Below are 17,784 nucleotides of genomic sequence, written 5' to 3' on the forward strand. Positions count from 1 at the left end.
GGAAAAGAAAAACAGAAGGGAAGAGGGACAGTGAGAAAGGGCACTTAAAAAGAGAAAGAAGAAAAAAAAATCTCCTGGATCACCTGTTGAGAGAAAAAGAAGAGAAAACAAGCAAAAAAAAACTGAGCAACATACAAAGCACAACACCATCACGTTAATGTAGCTAAGTGTAAACAGCAGTAAATACTAAATATTGAATGTTGTTGTGTAGCAAGCAGGACCGACAGCGCACAATGTGCTTGGAAATAGCAGCCAATAGAGGTGTAGTGTATGTCTATGAACAGTGAACACCCGTGTGCACACCTGTGTGGATCAGCGCGCTTGTATTCAAAAGGTTTCCCCATGTAATGGTCTGCTAGAGGATGTAGAGAGCCATAGCCCTGTCCCCCAGGGCATGAAGCAGGCATGGAGGAGATCCAGGCCCCAGACATCCAGAGGCCCCAGAGTGCGAGAGCCCAAGGAGGACCATCGAAGGGGCATCCGTGCCACCCTCCTGGGAAGAGCTGAGAAGAGCCCCAGATGTGGCATGCTTGATGCAAGCGTTTCCACGAGGTAAAGGGAAATGTTTCTCCAAATGGTGAACAGGGCCACACGAAGGGCAACTTCCCTTGTTATCCATCCCCAAAGGTTCTCAATTGGATTTAGATCAGGGGAACATGCAGGATGGTCCAAGAGAGTGATGCTATTCTCCTGGAAGAAGTCCCTTGTCCTTGTGTATTGTGTATTGTATTGTCCTGTTGAAAAACCTAGTCATTACCACACAGACGGTGCCCTCAGTCATGATGGATGCTCTCTGCAACACCTGGACATAGCTAGCGACCGTTTGATGCACCTGCACCTCCTGGAGCTCCATTGTTCCACTGAAGGAAAAAGCCCCCCAGACCATTATGGCGCCCCCTTCCACTGTAGAGCATTATTGAAAACATCTCAGGTGGGATATTCTTGTCATCCCAGTAACATTGGAAACCATCAGGACCATCAAGGTTACAATATTTTTTTCATCAGAGAATAAAACTTTCTTCTACCTTTCAAATTCCTCTGTTTGGTGCTCTCTTGCAAAATCCAAACAGTCAGTTCTGTGTCAGATGAGGCCTTTGAAGACGTTTTTTGTTTTTAAAGCCCTTTAGGCTCAGATGCTGTCTGATGGTTATGCAGGTGGCACCAGTTACGACCTTAATTTGGGTTGAGGATCGCCCAGTGTCTTGACAGACAGCCAATTGGATCATCTGGCTCAGTGCTGGTGAATTTTTTGGGGATCTTCCACTTGACTGTTTTGTTCCGTGACCCTGAAGATCATTTAAGAAATTCCAAATGACTGTCTTACTGCGTCCCACCTCAGCAGCGACAGCACTGCGAGAGTCCCCGCTTATGCAATAACCCGACCACGTTCAAAAACGGAAAGTTTTTTTGCCTTTGCCATCAGAACATCATGACAGTCTGGCTACCTGACAGAAAATGATAATGAATTCACATTTTTGTACAGATTTGGCCTTTTAAAGACATGTGGTCCTAAACTTTTGATCAGCTGTAAAACAGCCTGTTTCAGTTTAAGCGTTGTTTTCAGTAAATTGCATGCTAAAAAAATGTTTTGTCTCACTCCCATTTCTTTTTGTTGCATCTTGAAGCTCTACTTGGAACCTTCTTAAGATCCAACCATGAAAAATGGTTGAAAAATGGTTGAATAATGCATGAAAAATAAGATTTTCCGGCCATTTTACAAGTGGTCTTAAACTTTTGATTTGGACTGTATGTGACTACTTAGAAGACTTAATCAGGAGCCTTACAGCAGCATTCTGAACAACCTGTAGAGGTCCAGCATAATCTTTGGTAAGATGAGTAAATAATTATTTAAATTTATCCAGGTGTTATGAAATAAAGGCATGAATAATAATTTCCATTTAACAGTGTGGAACTCAACTTGCAATAAAGTGATAAAAGCAAGAGCGAAGCAGAGCGCAGTTGCAGAAGAGCAAAGAGGGAGTTGAGTAAAAAATTACTTCAAGGTTAATAGAATCTACATACCTATATGAGGACTTAGTAACTTAGAAACATCTTGAGGCTTAAAAAAGATATACAATTTAATGTCATCTGCATAGCAGTGATAACAAATGTCTTTAAACTGTCTCAAAATGTGCTGAACATGGAGCAAATGTACCAGAAACAGAAATTGCAGACAGACTGAAAGACATTTTTCAATAAAGATGCAGGTAACATGTCAAGAAGGCATGTGGATACTTTCATTGAGTCAACTAATTTGATCAGTTCATGTAAAGAAACAGGTTTAAAAAAAAAAAGAATAATAATTACCTTTTAAAATAACAGGCTAACTGAAGGACACTTGTTTCTACACAGGAAATTTGCAACATTTTCTGAATCTTCTTTTGAAAATAAAAAATGGCACGGCAGGTGAATGGTGTTAAATAACACCTTAGGATTGTCTGTGCTCTTTGAAACTAGTTTTGAAAAATAGTTACTCATCTCATCTTTGGCTGAAATGGTAAAAGAAACTAAGAGGTCCTTTAAATGAAGGAGCCGAACGAGTAAACGTGTTGAGCTCCACGCACACTGAACAAAATGCTTTAAACAACCAATACTTTTTATTTATCTAAGGGAAGGAATGTTTATGTGTCATCATATTCATGTCTGCTTTTTCTCAATATGTGAGCGCCTGCTCTTTGAATATTTGGTCTTAGTAAGCACCCTGCATTGTTGGATGATCAACTCTGTGTTTCATGGGGTGGGGGATACAGCTTTGTGAGTCATGTTTACAAAAAAAAGCATGGTTTCCCAAACTTAGTCAGCAATCACAGACAAGAAAAAGAACATATTATTCTCTGTGGGGTTGCTGAGAGAACCCACACCCACCAATGAAATGTGAATTATATTATCTGTATAAATAGACACATACGCGCACACATAGCTGGGAAAAACAGACGTGAGTACATTACTCACAGTTGTCTCTTTGTTCTTTGAGTCTTTTTCTTTTATTCTTGTCAGGTTGATGCCACATGTGGCGTAGCTTTGAACCTGTGTAGGATTAAGCGTGTCTGTCTGGCTGGAGTCATCTGAAAGCAGGGCATAGCACTGCTGGGGCATCTGACTTTTGCTGCTTTTCAGTCAGAACACAGTTTTTCCATATATTAATGTAATGAACACAGTATTATCAGCTTTTCAGTAACATTTCCACATCATGAACATTTTTGTGTAAATATGTGATAACTGGTAAAGAAAATTCAACTGTGGAGTTGAGTAGATTATTCCCTATGAATTAAGCATTATTGTTAAAATATTTAGTATGCTGGATATGGATGAAAAAGGTATATCGGTTTCATTCAGGCTTCTATATCTTATAATCTTCCTGTCTTTAACCATGTTGCCAGGTTTAGACAATCATGCTGAAAAATATAGCTCCCTCTAAGCATCTTTGTTTAATTCTTTCCAGAAGGTGAAAGAAGGCCTTTCTTGGTAAATCTTTCATGATTTTAGAAGAAATAAACAGTAAACACTGTGAAGAAGTAAACAAAACTGTAATAAAAGTGCTGTAGAGGAAGCTTTAATTAAGCACTGGTTGTTATTTTTTTTATTTCCAAATGAAAGTGGAAAGCTGCTCTGATATCAAAGGCAATCACAATGGAAAACAAAAAAATGAATAAAAATAGAAATACCCTCATTCTTTTCCAAGACCACAGATTGGCATTTTATGAACTGTATTTACACTCGACTCTCTCTTTTGTTTATAGGTAGTGGTGTCTCTTGAAGCCTGACAGCATATGATGCCAGTAAGTGCTACCACATACCTTGTTTGATGACTCAAGAAGAAAATGTGTGCTCTGGATATGCTCAGTAGTAGTAGTGTGACACAAACCCCGTTTTTTTTTCACGAGATTCTGCAGCGTTTGATATAAAAATTTCTCCCATGGGTAAATTTTGACTTTTCGTCTTTTCGTCTACCTCTCCCACATGTTAACGCCCATCTTTGACCACAGCCAATAGGGGATAATGCATGGTTGATGCTTTGCCCCTCCCTGTGAGATGTAAATCTTGTTTTTCTCTGCTGACCACCACGATCCCAGGAAAAGACAACAGTCTTCCAAATGACACGGTTGTAGACTTCCGATTACAGCCCTGGCACTTACTCTACCAATGTGTAAACACATGATGGAGAGACACAGAGCGAAAGAGACAGAGAGAGGGACACAGGGAGACAGAAAAGAGATGTGCTGCTGCACGTGGACTGCTTTTTGTTTGAATGTAGATGGTTAGAAGAGCTGGATGCCTTTACTTAAGCTGTCTCACTGCACGAGACTGGTTTCTCAGAGCTTGAGTGGATTATTAAACAATAGGCATAGCTCATTCATTTTAGCCAGATGCCATCAAATTTTCTTTTCATTTGTCCCCTTGGTAAAAGCAGGAACACTTCAGTCTGCACATTTTCATCCATGCAACGTTAGTTTTATGTGATAGATATATATTTCTGAATCATATCCATACAAATTTTTATTACAGTAGTTTCAACCACAAATCGTCTTTGTGATCCTGTGGCCTGTGAGAAGACAGTCCTAGCTTTGGCTTCATCTTGGCCTTCTGACCAAAAGTGTGATAATTTTAGACTCTAGTCTCTCACATGGTCTGGAGCAAGGACGGCATTTTGGAAATAAACTTGGAATTTAGCTTAATTGCAGTTTACAGATTTAGGAGGGGCAGCGTTCTCTTCTTTATTTTCTTGCATAAATAGAGAGTGACTGCAGGCCAAAGACATGAGGTTTCAAAGCCACAAAAAGAGGTTAAAGAACGTCAGAGGCAGTGAGGACAGCCTGGCTTCCAAACGCTCCCTATAGCCATGCTCTGCTCGTAATGTGAGATCCTTCTCACCAGTCACCAAATGCATCAGATTTAATATTCCACCCAGGCTATTATGTCCCTCTAGTAAAACTCAAATGTTAGTTTTAAAGCTCTTCATGGACAGCCAAGTTACAGTGTTTGCTTTTTTCAGATGCTAATTTTTATTGTAGGAGGTTTTAGAAGGTAGAGCAGGGACCCATTTTTGCTCCATTTCATTTCCATACAGCAAATGACTCATCCGCTGAGCTCCTCAAACTTTGACAGCTTCTCTGCAAATACTGTTTGCACGTAGAGGTCTATATGTTTATCAAAGCCTCGTTACTCACATATGATATCGCTCATTATGAATTGAGTTGTTTCTTAAGTCTCTTTTTTATCTGCTTCTTTCCATTTCGCAACTCCCTTTACCAAGACATATATTTTTTGTGTTTGGTCATGTCTGTGTAATGCAGTAAAAATAAACATAATTAAACCTTTAACCCTATGCTGAATAGCATTACAGCGTGCTAGGAGTTGTAAATTAAAACATAATTTTTTTTTTTTTTCATATTACCTGAAAAAACAGTATCAGTCTGGTATGAGTCTATTGTGCTTTGGCTTGTTTATATGAAAAGTACTAGATACACATTAATCTAACACTAAAAATGCACAGTGCAGTTATAGGTGTTTACACCATTGCATCATTGCAGAGCAATAGCAGTCACTTCAGAGAGATGCTAGATCACCCTCAAGAACACAGAAACTGACATGGGAGATGCATCAGTGGAGAAAAGTGGGTGTAGATGGACATGTGGATAATGAAGAGGCTCACTGGGAAGAGTTTGTCAGAATCAACTTCTTGAAATAGGATAAGTGTGAGCTTTTGAATACTCCCTAAAGTATATACTCGTGACGGTATCTGATTTTGAGGCTGAGTAATTCAGGCAGTGAGTGTGGGCTGCCAAAGGAAAATGTGTTTAGTTTAGAGGAGCTGGAGAAAAGGGTGGAAGGCTGGAAGCAGCCATTCAATAGGAATGAAAAATTATATTTCAGTATAGTCTTAGGAGCTTGGAAAGAAAAGCGTCCGGACTTCTTTAATTTTCTTGAAGATGTTTCACCTCTCATCCGAGAAGCTTCTTCAGTTCTAAGACCAACTGGTGAAGAGTCCCAGATTTTAAGCCCTACCTAATCATACGAGCCAAGGTGTAAAAATGGGTGTGGGTCATGTATAGGAATTTCTTTCATTTATGTATTAATCGCATTATTTTTGTATAATGCCTTGGTGCCACTGGATTTTAACATGTCTGACACCCATACTGAAGACAAATGGTGGGGGTGTAGTAAGGAAGTTGGGGGAAGCAGACCAGAGTCTTTTGTCTCTTCGAGGACTCTGGGAAGTAGCAAGGGAGTGTGAACCTTACGGTGTGAAACAGCTGTGTACTGCCTTTTGTTCCTGGAGAAGGTATTTAACTGAGAGCCATGCTAGGCTCAGTGAGACTCTGCTGACCCTGCCCCGTGGTCATGTAGGCGCTCCATCAAGCTTGGTTGTCTGTTGTCTTTGTGTGTTTGGATTAAAGAATGTTAGCTACCGCTCACCACTCGTCTGCAGGCTTTATTTAAATAGAAAACTTCCACAACAAAATGGCGACCCAGATGGGACGGTCCGTGTGGTTGCTGAACAACGGTTCCGTGGACGGGCTGATCACCCCTGAGGGAAAAGGTACCTTTGTCCTACCGGCTGTTGAAGCAAAGGAAATGGAGGAGTCACGGAGCCGTGTGTTTCAGTCACCACCGAGACCATTTTGAGGGGACCCCTGCAGATGGGTGAGTTGTAGCTAACTTTGTATACAGTTATGAGGAGTTTTTCTGTCTGGCCGAGCAGTGAAGTGCTTGCTGCTCCGGAGTTCGAGTCTCCGGAAGGAAAATCCTGGGGTTCGAGTCCCCAGGCTTGTGTTCGGTTCCGGTGTTGTGCAAAAGAAAAGCAGTCGTCTGCCAGAGTAATTGCAAAAACACCGGTCCATCACAGGGAACGGTGGTTCGAGTCCACCGTTGATAATCACGTCTGCACAATACAGTGTGTGGAGTGACAGTATTTTAGCACTTTTCTGCCGAGAAGGGAAGAAGGCCATTGCAGGGGACGCTCTGAATGTAAATATGGGATCTAGATCCAGTAGCAGCGCTCCACCGGGTGGCCAGAGACAAAACTCAATGCGTGACTGTATGGTAAGAATTGAGTAAATGTGTGGTGTGTAAGATTGCAGAGAATGGTTGTGTGGGAAAAGTTGATGTGTGTGTAAAAACAGTGAGAAATGGGGTTACAAAATGTTGAAAATGGGGAACAAAAAAAAAAAAGAGAGAGGAGTGTAGAAATGTGTGTAAAAGTTGTTTCCAACTAGAGGGAGAAGGTGGTACTGCAGGCCACCAGCTCCTCTAGGGTGGACACACGAAAAATTTCTTTTTAGCAGAATTGTTGATAAAAATAGGCAATAAAAATAGGAAGAGGGTTTGGTGTTTTTCAACGTAGAACAACTAAAATCTCTCTGGGATTTTAAGAAAGGGGAGTTCAGAACCAGAGAGGGGAGATGTGTTGTTTCAAGCAGTGAGAAGAATGATCAAAATGTCTCAGTGTGTCACTTGCAGGTGAAGAGCAGACCCGGATCAATTTTCCACGTGCAGCAGTCGGAAGAAAATTATAGGTTAACATGATTAGAAACACTCAAGCCAAGTTTGGCTGAATTATTTTACAGCTTAACTTCCATGTGTTTGTCACCCTGAGAACACAAGCTCCAAGAATCTCTCCCTGAAGACAAGAAATGCAGTTCCAGACCAACGAGATGGATCTCAAGAGCTCACAGCAGTATCCTGAGCAGTGAAGAAAAGGTTCAGCAGCAGCAGCTGTGCAAGACGGCGACAGCAAGGAGAAAAATGGCATCATCATGACTGGGTGGATGGATGTGCATTTCCAACGAGCTGCACCTTCACTGTGTGTGAATGGACCTTTGAAAAGACTGCCTGAGTTGGACATTTGCCACTTTCAGCGCAAAAATGGCAAGATGAGAGTGTTAAAGACACAGGACAAAGCTGAAAGGCAACTGACTCTCACTAGACTGCTGCAAGGGGGGAGATGAGATGAGACCACAGTGGAAGGAGCAGGGGAGAACATGGAGGAAGGCTGTGTGGGAATGAAATTTGGGTTTAGGAAACTGGGAGTAAAAACGACTGCCTTGCATGGAGAATTGAAAAGTGTCTGGAGCACCGCAAAGAGGAGAGGTACACAAAAATTACACAAACAGAAAAATGCATTAATCCTACTAACACAGTAGTGTCCGGCAGCCTCGCCTCTGTCAGTGTGCCCCAGGGCAGCTGTGGCTACAATGTAGCTTGCTATCGCCAGTGTGTGAATGTGTGTGTGAATGGGTGAATGACTGAATGTAGTGTAAAGCGCTTTGGGGTCCTATGGACTAGAAAAGCGCTATACAAATGCAGGCCATTTACCATTTACAAACACACATGCAATGAAGCTCATGAAGACCAAATAGCATTTTAAGCATTTCTGTTACCATCATCTTGTCCGGTTCACTTAGTGGGTTAAGAAGTGATACATAGACTAGTGAACTAGTATTATTTTTGGGGAGGGATGATTGAATCATTGCAGGGGTGAACAGAATGCTGCAGGGGGGTCAGATGAGTGGAGACCAAATAGATTGAGTTTCTTGTTTCTGATGTGTGAGGGAGGTCTTATCATGACACACATCTGGGTACATGGGGGAAACCAAACACTCATTATCTAATAGAATATTGCTGTTGTGCAAGGTGTGACTGGTGGATGAAAGTTTTGGAGATTTACTGATGCATTTTCCTTTGGTACCACTTTGAACCAGATCTATTATTCTAAAAGAGTATGCTTAGACAACTTCTAAAAAGAGGCCTTCATATTTTTTGATTTTAACAGTGCACTGAGATTTTTTGTTTGGCAATTTTCTCTTTTTCAAGCAGGCCTGCAAGATCGGAATCGAAAGCGCTACACAACATGTTGAACAATCGCAAGTGAGCTTCTCCAAAATTAAAATGGGCTCGGGAGAAAGCCACTTATTTGGGACAATCAGAAAACAAGTCCCTGTCAAAAAGGATTCAGCGAGGTAATCCCGTCTAAATTCTTTTTTCTTTTTTTTGAAATGACGTCATTGCTGGCAGTAGAAACGTATTGCGTCACGAGAGGTTCTACTGTCAGCAAATAAAAAAAGGGGACTGACTGTTGACTGACTGGACACCAGTATGCAAGATTGCACCTCCACCTAGACAGTGACAAAAGGGTGGATGTATGTATGTTTCTTTTTACTGATATATTGTTTTTACAGTGGGGCAAAAAAGTATTTAGTCAGCCACCGATTGTGCAAGTTCCCCCACTTAAAATGATGACAGAGGTCAGTAATTTGCACCAGAGGTACACTTCAACTGTGAGAGACAGAATGTGAAAAAAAAATCCATGAATTCACATGGTAGGATTTGTAAAGAATTTATTCATAAATTAGGGTGGAAAATAAGTATTTGGTCACCTCAAACAAGGAAAATCTCTGGCTCTCACAGACCTGTAACGTCTTCTGTAAGAAGCTTTTCTGTCCCCCACTCGTTACCTGTATGAATGGTACCTGTTTGAACTCATCATCTGTATAAAAGACACCTGTCCACAGCCTCAAACAGTCAGACTCCAAACGCCGCCATGGCCAAGACCAAAGAGCTTTCGAAGGACACCAGGAAAAGTATTGTAGACCTGCACCAGACTGGGAAGAGTGAATCTACAATAGGCAAGCAGCTTGGTGTGAAAAAATCAACTGTGGGAGCAATCATCAGAAAATGGAAGACATACAAGACCACTGATAATCTCCCTCGATCTGGGGCTCCACGCAAGATCTCATCCCGTGGGGTCAAAATGATCATGAGAACGGTGAGCAAAGATCCCAGAACCACACGGGGGGACCTGGTGAATGACCTGAAGAGAGCTGGGACCAAAGTAACAAAGGTCACCATCAGTAACACACTACAACGGCAGGGAATCAAATCCCGCAGTGCCAGACGTGTTCCGCTGCTGAAGCCAGTGCATGTCCAGGCCCGTCTGAAGTTTGCCAGAGAGCACATGGCTGATACAGCAGAGGATTGGGAGAATGTCATGTGGTCAGATGAAACCAAAGTAGAACTTTTTGGTATAAACTCAACTCGTCGTGTTTGGAGGATGAAGAATACTGAGTTGCATCCCAAGAACACCATACCTACTGTGAAGCATGGGGGTGGAAACATCATGCTATGGGGCTGTTTTTCTGCCAAGGGGACAGGACGACTGAGCCGTGTTAAGGACAGAATGAATGGGGCCATGTATCGTGAGATTTTGAGCCAAAACCTCCTTCCATCAGTGAGAACTTTGAAGATGAAACGAGGCTGGGTCTTCCAACATGACAATGATCCAAAACACACCGCCCGGGCAACAAAGGAGTGGCTCCGTAAGAAGCATTTGAAAGTCCTGGAGTGGCCTAGCCAGTCTCCAGACCTCAACCCCATAGAAAATCTGTGGCGGGAGTTGAAAGTCCGTGTTGCTCGGCGACAGCCCCAAAACATCACTGCTCTCGAGAAGATCTGCATGGAGGAATGGGCCAAAATACCAGCTACTGTGTGTGCAAACCTGGTAAAGACCTATAGTAAACGTTTGACCTCTGTTATTGCCAACAAAGGTTATGTTACAAAGTATTGAGTTGTATTTTTGTTATTGACCAAATACTTATTTTCCACCCTGATTTACGAATAAATTCTTTACAAATCCTACCATGTGGATTCATGGATTCTTTTTTCACATTCTGTCTCTCACAGTTGAAGTGTACCTCTGGTGCAAATTACTGACCTCTGTCATCATTTTAGGTGGGGGAACTTGCACAATCGGTGGCTGACTAAATACTTTTTTGCCCCACTGTATATTCCCATTTTCTGTGTTGTAAAGCACTTTGTGATTTTTATCTGTGAAAAGCACTATATAAATAAATTTTACTTACTTACTTACTTACTTACTTACAGGAGCAGAAAGGTGACAGCAACAGGTTGCATGAGCTTTTGGGCCGTGCTGACTTAACCTTTTAATTACCACTTTCTGTGTCTTTGTGAATTTACCAGCGGTGTGTTATTCATGACCTTGTATGGTTTACAGTGCAGAGGTCACTGTGAGAAAGTGTGCATACAGATGCGCTGCGCTAACATCTAGATCACTTTTTCCACAGCAGAGGGTTAATCGTGGTTAATCACATGATTTACAGCAGGACACACCACTGGCTAATGTTTTTTCTTACAACAGGGCCACTCCAGGGGAGAAGCCCTGGGAATTTTTAAGAGACTATGCACAACTTTATTGTGCATGTCCAATTGTGATAAGCTGACTGAGGGCAAAAGAGGGTTTTCCAGGGAAGTTTTCATTTTAAAATTGCAGAGACCGTGACATGAGAGATATGGAAGGATTGACTGAGGTGCAGATGCAGACCATGACCATGAGAGAAGGCTTCAAGAGGACCAGTGAGAAGCAGGAACCACCTGCAGGACAGCAGACGAACGACAGTGGCCAAGGTTTCGGGTGAACCCACTGTGAAACCACCCCTCCCCTTGGGCAGCACTCCCATAGGCCTTAAACGACATGTCAGCTGATTATGGTGTCTCGTTGTCAAAGTTCATTGGACTTGTGATTTGAGCTTAAATTAGGGACTCTGAAGTCATATTGCAAAAGTGCATTTCTAAATTAGTTCTTTCAGCTATGCTGGAAGTACAGTACAATTTCTTACTTGTTGATGTTGGCATTTAAAAATATCTTCAGTTTGTCTTCGTCCTCTAGTTATTTTATGGATGATCTATAACAAACAAAAACACAGAGATACATGGCATCATGGTGCAATGGTTAACACTTTCAGATAATAATGCTCTCCGGGCCTGTCGCTGTGCAGTTTGCATGTTTTCCCTGTGCTTATTTAGGTTTTCTCCTGGGCACTTTGGCTTCTTCCTGTAATGCACATTGTATAGTAAAGTGCTTTTGAAAGTACAGTAAAATTAAGAAATCATAAATAGCACTCAGTTCCATTTATTCTGAAGTGAATAAACTGACTTTATTCCAAAACTCAAAGAGAAACAATAGACTTAACAGAAAACAATGTGCAAATACTACATCAACACTTTGTTCCGCCATGTAATCAGAAGATAACACAACCACTTGTGATTAGAAATATATTTACATTAAGGTAAATTACTGATGTTATAATTTGTGTCAGTGCATGTATTTTGAGTAATGAAGGATGGTGGAATAGAAATCAGTTTTAGCGTGGAAGCAGAGATTCACTTCCTCTCTAATATCTCAAGTAGATTTTAAACAAAGCAAATTTGAGCATAGTAAACTTCTGTAAGCTAAATCAGTGCCTAATTACAACAATAAAAAGTGTTAACCCAGTGAGGTCGTAATTTGCAAGTGTAATTCAACCTTTACATATGCTATTGCTCTCACAATGGCAGTGGAAACAGGCTGATGTTTTCCAGGTCCTAAATGAGCCTGTTAGCGTTCCAGCATTTGTCAATTGGCACTAAATACAAAGTAGAGCTGAAGTTGATGTCTTTTCTTATGTGGGTGTTTGGTCAAAGAAAGTACATGACAGCTCATTTAGTAGCTGTTTGTTGGTAGCAGCCCAGTGGAGAGACATTTCCTTCCTGACAGTTTTACAGCTATTATGGCTAAAAATAATGTGATTAGTTGACAAGGATATATGTTATAGTGTTAAAGGTGTTAACAGGGACCATTGCTGGCTCATTTAATTTGGACGTTTTTCGATTGCACTCAGTGTAAATATTTTGTCAGTCTTGTGTTAAAAGTAGCTCTTAATTAAGCAGCAATCCATTCAGATTCATGCGTTTGGATCACTGAGATCTACCACGACGAAAATCATTTGCTTCTCTCAATTATTATGCCTTTGTGCCACAATTTGCTTGCAAACTAATCCTCAGCTCTTCTTATTTCTGACATATGTACCTAAACTCTTAGCATGAGAACCTGTCAATCAACTGTTTCATCTGCAGTAGTGCCATGCAGAGGGAGGCTTTTCGTGATTGGAGAACACCTTGCAGGGATTGATGTAAGCAGGTTTTGATATCTGGTCTCTTTAATCTCTAACCCTCCCCTTCTTTAAACCATGTTTGATGATTGGCAGATGAGAGGGATTTGTGGGGTCGCCTGGCGTACAGACCTGAGGCATAAAACCCAGTCTCATGTGCAGGCATGTGTGCTGATTCTCCAATCTAGTGTTCGCTGGTGACAGACAAGCGGTTTGTTAATGTAGAAAGGGTGAGGTTTTTGAGTCTGGAGAACATAAGAATTCATCAGTAATCAATGGGTTTTCCCTCAACCATGGCACCGATATGAATAATATGAATACTTAATAAAACCCTTAATCTTAGGCGTTTTTAAAGACTTATTTCTTTGTTTTGTTTAGTTTAGTTTAAAAGAAGATTTCTGCTTTAAACCCTTGAAATTCAACACAGACCGATCACAAAGACCTAACTAAGTACTGACTTCACTTTGCTAACTCTGAATGTAGTGGTTTAAGGTCTTGGAAATGGTGGATGAATGTAGGTCTTTCTTAAAGGTGTCTGCTATCTAAATATTATAAACCTGACACACATGTTCCACTCCACAAATATATTACTTTGCATTTTTAAGATTTGACAATCCGCTGACAAATGCAGGTTTCAACAGAGCACAAGTGTGTTATTCATCCCAGCTGATCTTCTTTAAGCCCTGCTTAGGTGGATAAGAGACAAAAAATGTTACTTCTACTTTTGCTAAGATGCAGCCTAAATGCAAACATGCAAGCTCATTACTGAGGTTTTCTGGGTGAAAAAAAACAAAGGACAAAGCAAAAACCTTTTAAAAAAGCATCAGAAATAAACTCTCTGAATGTAAATATTTTAAAATCTCAAAAAACAAAACTAATAAATCAGTTCTTGTAATTGTGTTTAAACCCAGCTGCTGAAGAATTTTTATGCCTCTCCAAACCAAAGTGTTTGAAATGTTTCCACTGCATTTCTCAAGTTAACTCATGCATAGTCTTACACAAAGCGCTTAACCTTTAGCTGTAAATTTAAATATGAAAATTATGTCTGCAAAATTACAACCTTTATGCAGCTTTGATTTTATGAACTGCAAGATGACCACGGTGAGTAGTGCAACAGTGAGAGCTGAGTTCTCATGAGCTGAATGTAGCTTTGAATTCAAAGTCTAGTATATTTGGAAAGGGGACATAATGACTACCTAGAAAAATGCGGCATTTTGTATAAATATTTGAGTCAAAGTCACACATCCTATGCTATATAAAGTTCTCAAGATGAAAGACCTGCTTAAAGTCACTATACATTGGAAACCGACTGTAGCTTTCTAACTATGCTCAAAGGAATTGTTACTGTAGTGAGTTTGTACAAAAATTAAATTTTGTTTTTTTTGTTGTTTCCACCATACAAAGCATATTAGCTCCACAATCAAAGTAAGTAACTTGGAAAAGTTGAAATGCCCAGATAAACACTTTTTTCTGATCCCTGTAAAAAGTGACATGTGAGTTTGACCTAGTTTAACAGTGTTCATTCAAAGATGAAACCAACACATTGCTGAAGTTTAGGCAAGGCAAGGCAAGGCAAGTTTATTTGTATAGCACAATTCAACAACAAGGTGATTCAAAGTGCTTAAGTGTTTAAAGGTCAGCATTTCAAAACATCATGAGTCCCTATACATATATTACTTGGGAGACTACACCAGGCTTGGCTGCATTGAGTTTCAGCTCCAACGAGGTTCCCAGAGTTCATCGAACTAAAAAAAACAAAATCTTAGTCTTGTAACTTACTTTTCTTAAAATTTACTGTGTAAATTGACCTGAAACGCATTTTCAAATAATCACCAGCTGACTATTTCAACTGAGGCAACAGGTCACAACAACACAAGTCACTGTCCTCATGAGAACGAACATGCAATCTTTCATTTAGTTTTTACATATGAACACAAAAGTGACAAAACAAAGCAAAAATGAAAACCTGATGGGAGAGACTTCAAACTGATCACCACAATGATTCTACTGTAGAAACATGTACAGGTAGGGCTATAATGCTTCAAGCCTGACAGCTTACTTTTCTACTTACTGCTTTGCTTTTGTTACTCATTGAAGTTCAGAGTATGGCTGCAGGCCTGGAGTCAGCATGCACTCAACATTCTTTGCTGGCTTTGTTTTACTATACAGTTGTTTCTGTCCTGGACACGGTTTGGAATTTTACCACTGGGTTCATGTCAGTTTGTGCATTAAAAATATCATTAATGTCCATATCCACTCCTCAAAAGCTGTAGACCACTACACTATTCTCCTCCTCACAGCACAAGAACAGATATCAGCTGACTGCTGGATGAAACGCACAGGAAAAAAAAACATGTTTACTATTTCTATCTGTGCAGAGAGCTGAAGAATTTTGTAGCCCAAGTAACGACATAGTTGTAACTTTAATTTAAATACTGTATTTAGTACAGTATTGCGCTACTTTGTAATGTGGTTGGCTCTGTTGTAGACTATCGACCTGTCCAGACTACACCTTGCTTTTCACCCAGTAACAGCTGGGATAGGTGTCAGCCCTCCTCCCCAACCTGAATTGGGCAAACACAAGAAAATGGGCTGATGGATGGATGGTTGTTTTAGTTCTGTGGCTTCACACATTACATATGCATTCATAGCAGTGTCTAAAATAGATTTATTATCTTTAGCCCTCAAGCCTAGAAGACTTTTACTGGCTTCAAGTTTAAGAATTAATTTATGTTTTGTCTTTGAGAGTCAACCAAGTGACACTTTACTTGTGAGTCAGTAAGGTTTTGAGATTTTGTCATCTTAAAAATATCAGTTTTTTTCGTAACCAATGCATTATGACTACATTTCTCGTTTCCTATGTAAACTCCATATATACCACTTGCAGTGTCAGTTTTCATCTGGGGTTTTTTTTTCTGTCATCCATCTTCTTGTATGACAAGATATCAGCAATACTATCAGTGTCAAGCTAGGACTTGTTGAGGTCTTCCCTAAACTACACTTTGTCACTCCATATTCCTTAGAGAAGTGAGCTCATAACCCATTTATACATTCTCAGTAAGAGAGGTCAATTGTACTATCGACACAGTAGAATTTTAATATAGCAGAGTTTAAATTTTAATAAAGGACTCATCAGGGTCTAAACAAATAATCAGATATCATGTTCCTCCTGTGAATGTGGACAAACTGTTCAGTTTTGTGAGCCTGTGTAACTTGTAGTATCAGATTCTGGTTCTCTGACAGCAGGAACACCTGCTGTAGCCCATCTGCTTCAAGTTTTGTTGTATTGTCTGTTCAGAGATGCTCTTCTGTATACCTTAATTGTAGCGAGTGATTATTTGAGTTATTATTTCAGCTGGAAGTAGTCTAATCATTTACTTTAGACTTCAGCAAGGCATAGTTATTTAGAGATATTTTCTTGTTTTTAGGTGGTTTAAACTTCACCAGGTCATCGTGCCTAAAGACATTAAATTTGTGATTGGCTAATTATATATTTGTGTTGGCAAGCAATTAAACAGGTGTGCTTAAGTGGCTGGTTTAGGTACAGTATAAACACTTGAAAAAAATGATGTTTTTTTCTATTAAAAGGCTATACAAATGGGAAAAAAAACCCATGATAAACTAAAATGACTGAACAACACTACAATGTGGTGTTTATGAGAATTTCTGTTGCTTCAATCTAAGGCGACTTAAGGAATTTTTTCTTAATCTTAAACCAGTAATCTAAGTCCAACTGAAGAAAAACGTCCTTTTGGTTTTATGATGCATCAAAAAATGTTATATAGCAACACTTACTGCAAATAAGATTATTCGCTAAAAAAAAAAGTACTTTTCATGTCCTATCATTATGGGACTAAAACACTGTGATGGCAGTAGGTTAAACATATTTTCTGACACCTTATCAGTAATCTGTCTGTGTAGGTTTTTCAGTCATCCAGGTCGTGGTCATCTTAAGTGGCTTGGAAAAAAAGCAACTGGACTCTTTGAAGTTTCGTGAAGATGTTTCTTCTTGGATGTTTCGTCTTCATCAAACTTCAAAAAGTCCAGTTGCTTTCTTTCCAAGCCACTTAGTCCTTATATTTATATGAATGATTAAAATGACCCGTATAAAAAAAGAGCTGCTTCACACAAATAAACCCAAATTTCAATCATTTCTGTATCGTCAGATGTTCACTGAATTGTGCCTTCACCAGAGCTCTTATTATATAATCCTACATGGTTCTGCGGAACCTCTGCTCATCTGTAATATGTTCACAGTGCATGCCGATGGGCCTTTGATCTGCCTCCCCTTCTGGGCCTCTTCTAAAGGAGGACCCTTCTTAAGCTCATGCTGCCTGGATATATCTAGTTGGATATCCTCCAGGTGTGATGAAGAGTGGCCCTCATTATGTTACTGCATCTGTATGTCAATATGTTACTTCAGGTAAGCTATGGCACTCGTATGGCCCTCTGTTGTTCAGCTGAACGCATCCATGAGCACTGGTGCACTGCAGGTCCAGTACTATCTACCTCTGTAGGCCCCCAGTCCTAAGGAATGCCAATGACTGCCAGCTCCAGACAGCTTTTAATATTTTAACTGATGTATTTCACTACAAAGGCAGATATCTGTGCCATATGCTAAACTGTGGAAAGTGCATGCTCAGACATCTAAGACTACTATTATCAGGGTTTGGATATTTGCCTAAAGCATATCTTAATGACGATGACATGTGTAAGATGTATTTAGCTGTGTTGATAAATGGTTGCACAAAGTATCTGTCAAGTGATATAAGGAAGAAGATGTTTATATGGTGAGAGCACTGTAGCACAGATTTTAAAAATATGCAGTGACTTATCTCAC

At 40.2% G+C, this 17,784-nt stretch overlaps 1 protein-coding gene across 3 annotated transcripts in view; it reads left to right on the forward strand.

The window, feature by feature from the left end:
- Positions 1–17,784, forward strand: part of znf469 (zinc finger protein 469) — a 252,509-nt gene that overhangs the window by 164,529 nt on the left and 70,196 nt on the right. The window contains exon 4 of one of the 3 annotated variants that reach the window (XM_004563447.5): positions 3,741–3,779. The exons of 1 other annotated variant lie outside the window; for it this stretch is intronic. The gene's annotated coding sequence lies outside the window, so the exon portion shown is untranslated. Of the gene's footprint in view, positions 1–3,568; positions 3,780–17,784 lie in introns of those variants that run through there. One more of the 3 variants, XM_076885660.1, reaches the window with a different exon arrangement.

This window comes from Maylandia zebra, linkage group LG7 (genome assembly GCF_041146795.1).
Source record: "Maylandia zebra isolate NMK-2024a linkage group LG7, Mzebra_GT3a, whole genome shotgun sequence".
Classification (NCBI taxonomy): Eukaryota; Metazoa; Chordata; class Actinopteri; order Cichliformes; family Cichlidae; genus Maylandia; species Maylandia zebra.